A 7,603-nucleotide genomic window follows, 5' to 3' on the forward strand; every position below is an offset into this window, starting at 1 on the left:
TTTTTAAAGTTTTTGTTATATATTTTTGTTTTAATGATTTCTTTAATTGCTTTTACAAAACATATATTTATTTTTAAAAAATGTTAGGTTCATTTATATAACATTTTCATAAACATTTACACATATATGAAACATTTTAGCGTTCATTTTTTAAAACATGTGAATCTTGAACCCGATCCGCCTTCTTTTCCCATGTAACCGTAATCTCTTTCTATCTATCCATATATTGCCGATCAAAACCTTATTGATTCTCTCTTGCTGTACATTCTTCGACTGATCGAAAGCTTTCTTCTATTGATGTCTGATTCGTATTGTTCCGATTGTACCGTTTATGTTCTCATAATACTATTTTACTTTAGTTGCTACCATATATTTAGTGTATCATCTAATGTTGTACCGAAAGAAATATTTAAAGATTTATGATTTATTTTTAAGTTTATGATAGTAGTTGTAATTTAACTTCGTACTTATTTAGTGTATTACTCAAATTTATTTGTAAAAAAATTATCACTTACATAATTTAAGTTGTTCAACCCGTGTAAGACATAGGTACCTAACCTAGTTACTAATAATTAAGTGATAAAACATTCCTTTTTTTAATGGCAGAAGATTTAATGTGTAAATCAATCATATTCGAGGCTATGTCCACGGTCGACTATTCGACTGTCAAGAGAAAGTACCCCCTGATGTGTGAGAACCATATAGAATTCGTAAACCCTCACCCCCTATCGGGTTCGAACCCATGATTAAACCCCGATTCTTGCATTCACTCAAATATTCGTTGAACTGATCCAAGCGAGAATCTAACTTGCGTCTCCATTAGGGGAGGACAGACCTCTTACCACTTAACCAAATTTTCTAGATAATCATTCTAATTGTTATGTTTGTGTATAAATTCTTTATGGGTTCATAATTTAACACGCCTTTATAGGGTAGTAAATCAGTGATCAAGTCCAATTAATTTCCTTTCGCAAGAATAAACTGTTAGCTGAATATTTAATTTCGTCTTAAATTATTTCTTGATAAACATACTTATCGAAGTTTCTCAATATATATCCGCTAAATAAATATTTAATATATATGTAACTGTATTTTCATTAAATGTTACATTTTCAGGACAAGGATTGAAGGGTACATTTGTGTAGGTACATTTGTGTATATATATTATAGTGTAGATGGATCGCTCAACTCCCACTTCTTGGTCTTCATTTTTCTTTTCTTGTCTTTTCAACCCATTGTTTTCTTGACATGTACTCTTCATATTCACTAATTATTTTCTTGTTCTCTCTTCATTTACTTGGGGATCATGGCGGAGCGCGGATCACCCTACCGGAAAATGTGATTGTGCCAGCGGTTATAGCGTTCGGGGACTCGGTGGTGGATCAAGGGGCCAACAATAATCTAAAGACTTTGATTAAAGCAAATTTTCCTCCTTATGGACAAGATTTCATTGCCGGACCAACCGGAAGATTTACCAATAATAAGACACCGGCAGACATGATTGGTAAATCTGTGTTAATTTTCAACATCTTTTGTAAGTTAGTATTGCATGGGTTTTTCAATATATATATATACTATTTAAGTTGTGTCTATTTGAATTTTCAGCCACATAGGTTATGGGTATTTCCCTTTTGGTTTCCATAACTTTTTATTAAAGTGCTTCTTAAGTGATGTGCATTTCTCTTCTAGTTTCTAAGGCCTTTTTCTAATGAAATTTACAGTTTAAAAAAAAGTAAAATTGAAATCTATTGGCTAAGTCTAGTAATTAATAATATTTATATTTCTTTAACCTATTTTTTCAATGCCAAATATATTAAAGAAAGAAAGGAACACCAGAGTAATACACAAGTAGCCCAATGTACAAATTGAAAAAAGAAAAATACAAACACGGATTATACTGGTTACCTAGTTACACTTGTTTATTAACTTTTTCGAAATTCAGTTTTTATTTATAGGAAAGTTCAGAAAAAAAAAAAAAGAAAGGAAAAAACCCATCAAAATCCACAATTTTAGAGTTACTAAACTGAGGCGTGAGAGATAATGGTGTAACTAACTATATATATTTTGAAAATAAAGTAGATGTCGTGTTTATAAAAGTCAAAACTGAATTGACTTTTCAATTGAGGAAACATTGGAAATTCTAGTTCAACTACTTTCCATATGGAAAAACCATGTCTTTTGGTCATTTGACCACAATTGAAGCGGGAATATCTATGATTTTGGTTCTTATAAATATATTATTTATTTTGAGATAATTGATAAGATTAAAGGAAGATATAGTGCAAAGAAATAATATAAAAGTTATGTTTCAAACATCGAATGTGGTAGATACATGGCATGTGTATTATTTTGAAAATTGAGTTTGTTCATTATATTTAATCTTTGTTTTTAGTGGTAGCCCAAAATATTATTAGAGTTTATTATTATATAATATTATTTTTTTTGAATGACCAACTAAGTAACGTCGGGTATTTCGTACGCGGCCTCCATTAGCTAAAGGTAGCCCGAGCCAGCCACTAGTCCGAACGGACGGAGTCCCTAACGGTCCACCTATTGAGGATTCACCAACTATTGAATTAATTTGTATTAATTTTATATTACTAGTATATATAATTGATTAATAATATATAATATCTCACGTGATTTTTATTTTTTTACATAATAACTTAGTCATAATTAAGGTTCTAGTCAATTTCTTCTCCTTTATGTCCTGTTCGGGACTCTTGAGGTCACACACACAGCCGCTAGGGATAACCACTTTTTTTAATAGATTTAGAGAGATCAACAACTTATCTACCAACACAATCGACATGTCTGCATTCTTCATCCAATTTTTAGTTAAATTGACACTCTCCTACCGCCATTGGCAACTTCATGCACAATCCATAGCCATCTCGTAGCCGTACCTTGTCCACACATCACATAACACCACTAGTCACTTACTTTTTCGGTCACAATATTAGTCTCGCCATAAACTAAAACGCCATCGTTTTCAACTTACATCTAAGTTTTGTCATTTTCCTTCTTTTGATTCTTTGTATATTATTTGAACTAGTAAATAAAAAATCTCCTTACTTTTTACCGTAAAACAGTTTATTTGTTTATTATTGTAAAGGATTACACCGTCAAGTAATAGCTCAACACGCCAGTATATGTGGCTATATAGGCGTATAGCCACATATACGTAAGTTTGCTACAATCGTAACTTCTGTTTGATGTCGCTTGACCACAGTCAAGCCGCCACCAAACTTCTTCTATCGCATGCCAATCATGTTCTAACTACGCGTGACAACTATTATATAATAACTCATGTAGTTTTCATTACTCCAAATATCTTTTAATCTACGATGGAACTTGCACTCTCAAACTCTTTTAAGTAGGATACCAATTTACACAACTTAATACAACATGGCCAAAAAACCTTTAAAATCTTATACATCATATTGGTAACCCAAATCGAAAAGTTTATCGTAATTCAAGTAAACAACACGCCTGTATATGTGACGTTGTCAGTTTTTAATACCTGACTTCCTGACATATTCGGTTATTTAGTACAGAGGAAACATCAAACACGCACGTACTGGTACAAATTCTTGCATTCATAATGTATGCCTAAAACAAAAAATAAAATAAATAAATATCGTCAGTGTCATGAGAACTAATTGTGAATTGTGATGGTATCAAGTCACCTTCCTCTCCATTAATGAGCAGGACACGTACTTTTGTACAACTGAATTAATGTGATTTGTTTTAAAGTCATAAAGCAAATAATTATGTAGAAAGTTATCTACATAAATGTTAATATGCTATAAAAAAGTATATTATATTAGAAAATATTATCAACCAGTAGGTTTCAATTAAAATTGAATTTGGCTAAATACAGAAGTAAACATATCTTAAGTAGTATATTCTCGTTTGCACAATATTAACGAGGGTATACATGATTTTGAGAGCAACGTAATATATAGCTGACGAATATGGTCTGTAATCAACCAAAATTTATTTTAAGTAAATAGACGTCTTTTCCGAATTTTTTTAACAGACTAACAAAATTCATTTTATTCATAAATGACTATCGAAATCAGCAAAGAGCTAGACCTCAATAACCAACACAAATAACACGTGATTATATATTTGTATCCTACTAAACAGGGACTACCACCATATAATTCTAATGATTTAGCTTACAAAACAGAGTTAAAATCCCACCACTCCTCTCATGACAAGCCCACCCGTTTTGAAATGATTTGAAATCCACGTGACATGTTTGGGATTGAGTTTGAAAATAACTTATTGATTTTTTCATTTCAAAATGCCAATAAAGTAAAAAAAATGTTTAAAAATCACAAAAGTCTTTTATTTTAGTTTTTTAATAAGGTTAAAAAAATATTTTCTAAAAACCATAAATTATGGCTTTTAAAATGGTTTTTTTAAAAAAATCCAATAAGTTAAGAGGAGCCGGGGCACTAGTGTGGTTAAGATTCATGGGCAGTTTACCACATGCAAACCCACCCCTAACTATATGGGTAGTTTGCCAAATTACAATTTGTGGCAAAGGTTTACCGTGTGGTTATATGCTTGTTGGAGGTTTTTGAAGAAATTAAAATACCCTTTAATAATCAGTTAATTACATATATTACAAAAAAAGTTTTAGGGTACTTATGGGTAGGTGTTTCTAGTTATTTTCTGGTTTATGGGTACTTGAGGGTAGAAATAATATAACGATGTATGATTGGCCGGTGAATGGGTGGTACCCATGAGTGCCCATTCCCCTCTAATAAATTGTTTTCAAACTCAATTCCAAACGTACTTTAAAGGCCTCAAAATTTTGATTTCACCAACCACGTTATTCAATTGTGCCAGTTACCTCTCATATACCATCAATATTTTAATTTTGTAATCATAAGTTAAAACTTTTTTTTGTCCCTCAAGTCCTTTGTTAATTATTTTAACTTATGTTTTAAACATTGTTTTTCACCTTTTTACATTATATTTTTAGTTTTCATGAATATGACTATTTTAGAAAATATAATATCAACATATAAACAAAATTTGTAGATGTGTGAAACAAAGTTAGCATCTACATTTTTATACATATACTTTGGCCAGAAACAGATTGATTTAACCATAATTATTACACGTTGTTAGTGTACTTTTTATTAATATATTTTATAAAATTCTAAAAACTGTTCAACCTCAATAATTATATTAAAATTGTACGTATATTTTACAATGTAGTGAAATGAGTTATGAATTGTTTGTAACTGGAGATGGACATGGAGGCGCTCAAGGGTTATGTACAATTTGGTTGGGGTAGCTTTCGTCAATGGAACACACTGTACGGAATACCAAGACAATCCTCTGTTTATTTGTCATTTGACATAATAAATCTAATTTGTTTGGTTAAATGGCAATGGCGTTCTCACCCTTCACATGGCAACATTTGATTGGGTTGCAACCTTTTCACTCCTAGCTTTGACGCTCCTGGTAGTGGAGAAAAGGGTATCACCCTATTTTAGAAGATTTGAAAGACACTTGGATTGATGCCCGGCCCCTACTCTCCGACCATACCAGTACTCGGCTTTAAAGATATTGCGTATATGTGAAACCTTAAGATATTCTAAGTAATTCTAATTTATCTGAATATAGAAAATATTCCATAAAAAGTTAAAAGTTGATGGAACTATAAACTTTTAGCGACAAAGATAGTTAATGCTTAGACGTTTATCTACTACCTCACAACACAACTACTAAAGTGCCTAACAGTATTAGGAAAACGTTTTATTTTGTACACCTCGATGTTTAACTTGTTATAAATAATTATTCACGATTGTTTATAATTTTTATTCATAGTTATAATTTTTCTATACCAATATTAATTTAATTGGAAAAAATTCATTGGTTTTTCAGTTAGTGAACTGGGAATAAAAGATGTATTGCCAGCGTACCGACTGGAGTAAGCTTTGCTTCTGGTGGCTCAGGATATGATCCTCAAACTCCAAAGATAGTGGTAAACACCATGAATCAAGCTAGTCAACTAATTACATATTTACCCTATGAAACTCATTTGTTTTCATATATATCAGTACCATCTTATTCTTGTGAGATTTAATTTCTTTGAATCTGAATATTTTAAATTAGTAGATGGTTTCAGATTAAGCTAAGAATTAATATCTAGGATTTTTCTTTAAAATTCTTGTACATCTAGTCAGTTTGCAAAATTATGGAGTCTGTTCACTAGTGTGGTAAGCGAACTCCATAGAGTTTTTCACGGAGTTTGTTTACCTCCAATGAACATGCCGAGTTCGTTGCAGGGATAGCGAACTGTCTAGAAGTACAAGAAATTACGTAAAATGTGTAGAAATACTATTAGTTAATCCTAAACCACTAAATAATCCAACACTTTCCATTGAATTTAACAAGTTTGGATATTCTGTATCAGTCTGTTTTATCGTTTGAGGAGCAGCTACAACAATTCAAAGAATACATTGTGAAACTCAAGGGCATAGTTGGAGAAGAAAGAACACAATTCATATTAGCAAATAGCTTGTACTTGGTGGTCGCAGGTAGCGATGATCTTGCAAATACTTATTTCACTATTGGCATTCGAAGATTACAATATGACATTCCGTCTTATGCTGATCTTATGGTATCATCTGCTTCCAATTTCATACAGGTAACATTGTTTACTTTCTACATATGTTTATGATTTTCCCACCAATGTTGTGAATTACTTAATCAACTGTCCCTTTTTCCGCGTTACATTTGAAGGATATATACAAACTTGGAGCAAGACGAATAGGGGTGTTTGGTGCACCATCGATAGGGTGTTTGCCATCACAAAGAACTCTTGGTGGTGGTGGGCTTAGATTGTGCGCCGAAGAGTACAACCAAGCCGCACAAATTTATAACAGCAAGTTGCAACCAGAACTTGAGTACCTCAACGGCACTCTAGCACAATCCAGGATCGTATTTGTAGACATATACAACCCGTTGCTTGATATTATTAAAAACCCTTTCCAATATGGTACTTGACGTCTTTTAACTTTGATGAAGCTCGGTAGTCATATTATATTATTTGTAATTAATGACCTTTTATAAGTTGGTTTAACAAGTTCATTCTCATACTTCAGGACTAGAAGTTGTGGATAGAGGTTGTTGTGGCACCGGGAATATAGAGGTCTCGATTTTATGTAACCGATTGCTTCCAACATGCCCAGACGATTCGAAGTACCTTTTTTGGGACAGCTATCATCCTACAGACAAAGGATACTCCATCCTCATAAATAATGTGTTAGGAAAATACATTAATGATTTCTATTGATTACGTGGATGTATATCTATAAAAGTTTGTATGCCCTTTAAATGTTTGTGGACAACCTTTCTTGTTGATAATGCTTGAAAAGCACAATCTTAATGATGTATCCTATGCAACCCGTTTATGTACCTACGTTATCAAATTAATAAATTTTAACCTCAATTACTTTTTGGAAAATGATGATGAAATTGTGATTCACTATGTTATTAAGAGTTTTTTTTTTATAAAATGGGGGTAGTTGGAAAAAATATTTACCAATTTAGTGTAGTTTGGAAACTATTTATA

The 7,603-nt window shown here is 31.9% G+C and overlaps 1 pseudogene across 1 annotated transcript; it reads left to right on the forward strand.

Moving 5' to 3' along the window:
• Nucleotides 1-1,168: 1,168 nt before the first annotated feature.
• LOC143629919 (GDSL esterase/lipase EXL3-like) lies at nt 1,169-7,324 on the forward strand (annotated as a pseudogene). Its single transcript, XR_013153048.1, has 5 exons — nt 1,169-1,504; nt 5,911-6,010; nt 6,443-6,676; nt 6,772-7,027; nt 7,134-7,324. The product of XR_013153048.1 is annotated as a GDSL esterase/lipase EXL3-like (transcript).
• The last annotated feature ends 279 nt before the right edge of the window (nt 7,325-7,603 follow it).

The sequence above is a fragment of the Bidens hawaiensis genome, unplaced genomic scaffold (assembly GCF_021521415.1).
Source record: "Bidens hawaiensis isolate Kalapana, Puna unplaced genomic scaffold, B.hawaiensis_p1.1 tig00005482_1, whole genome shotgun sequence".
NCBI classification, from domain to species: Eukaryota; Viridiplantae; Streptophyta; class Magnoliopsida; order Asterales; family Asteraceae; genus Bidens; species Bidens hawaiensis.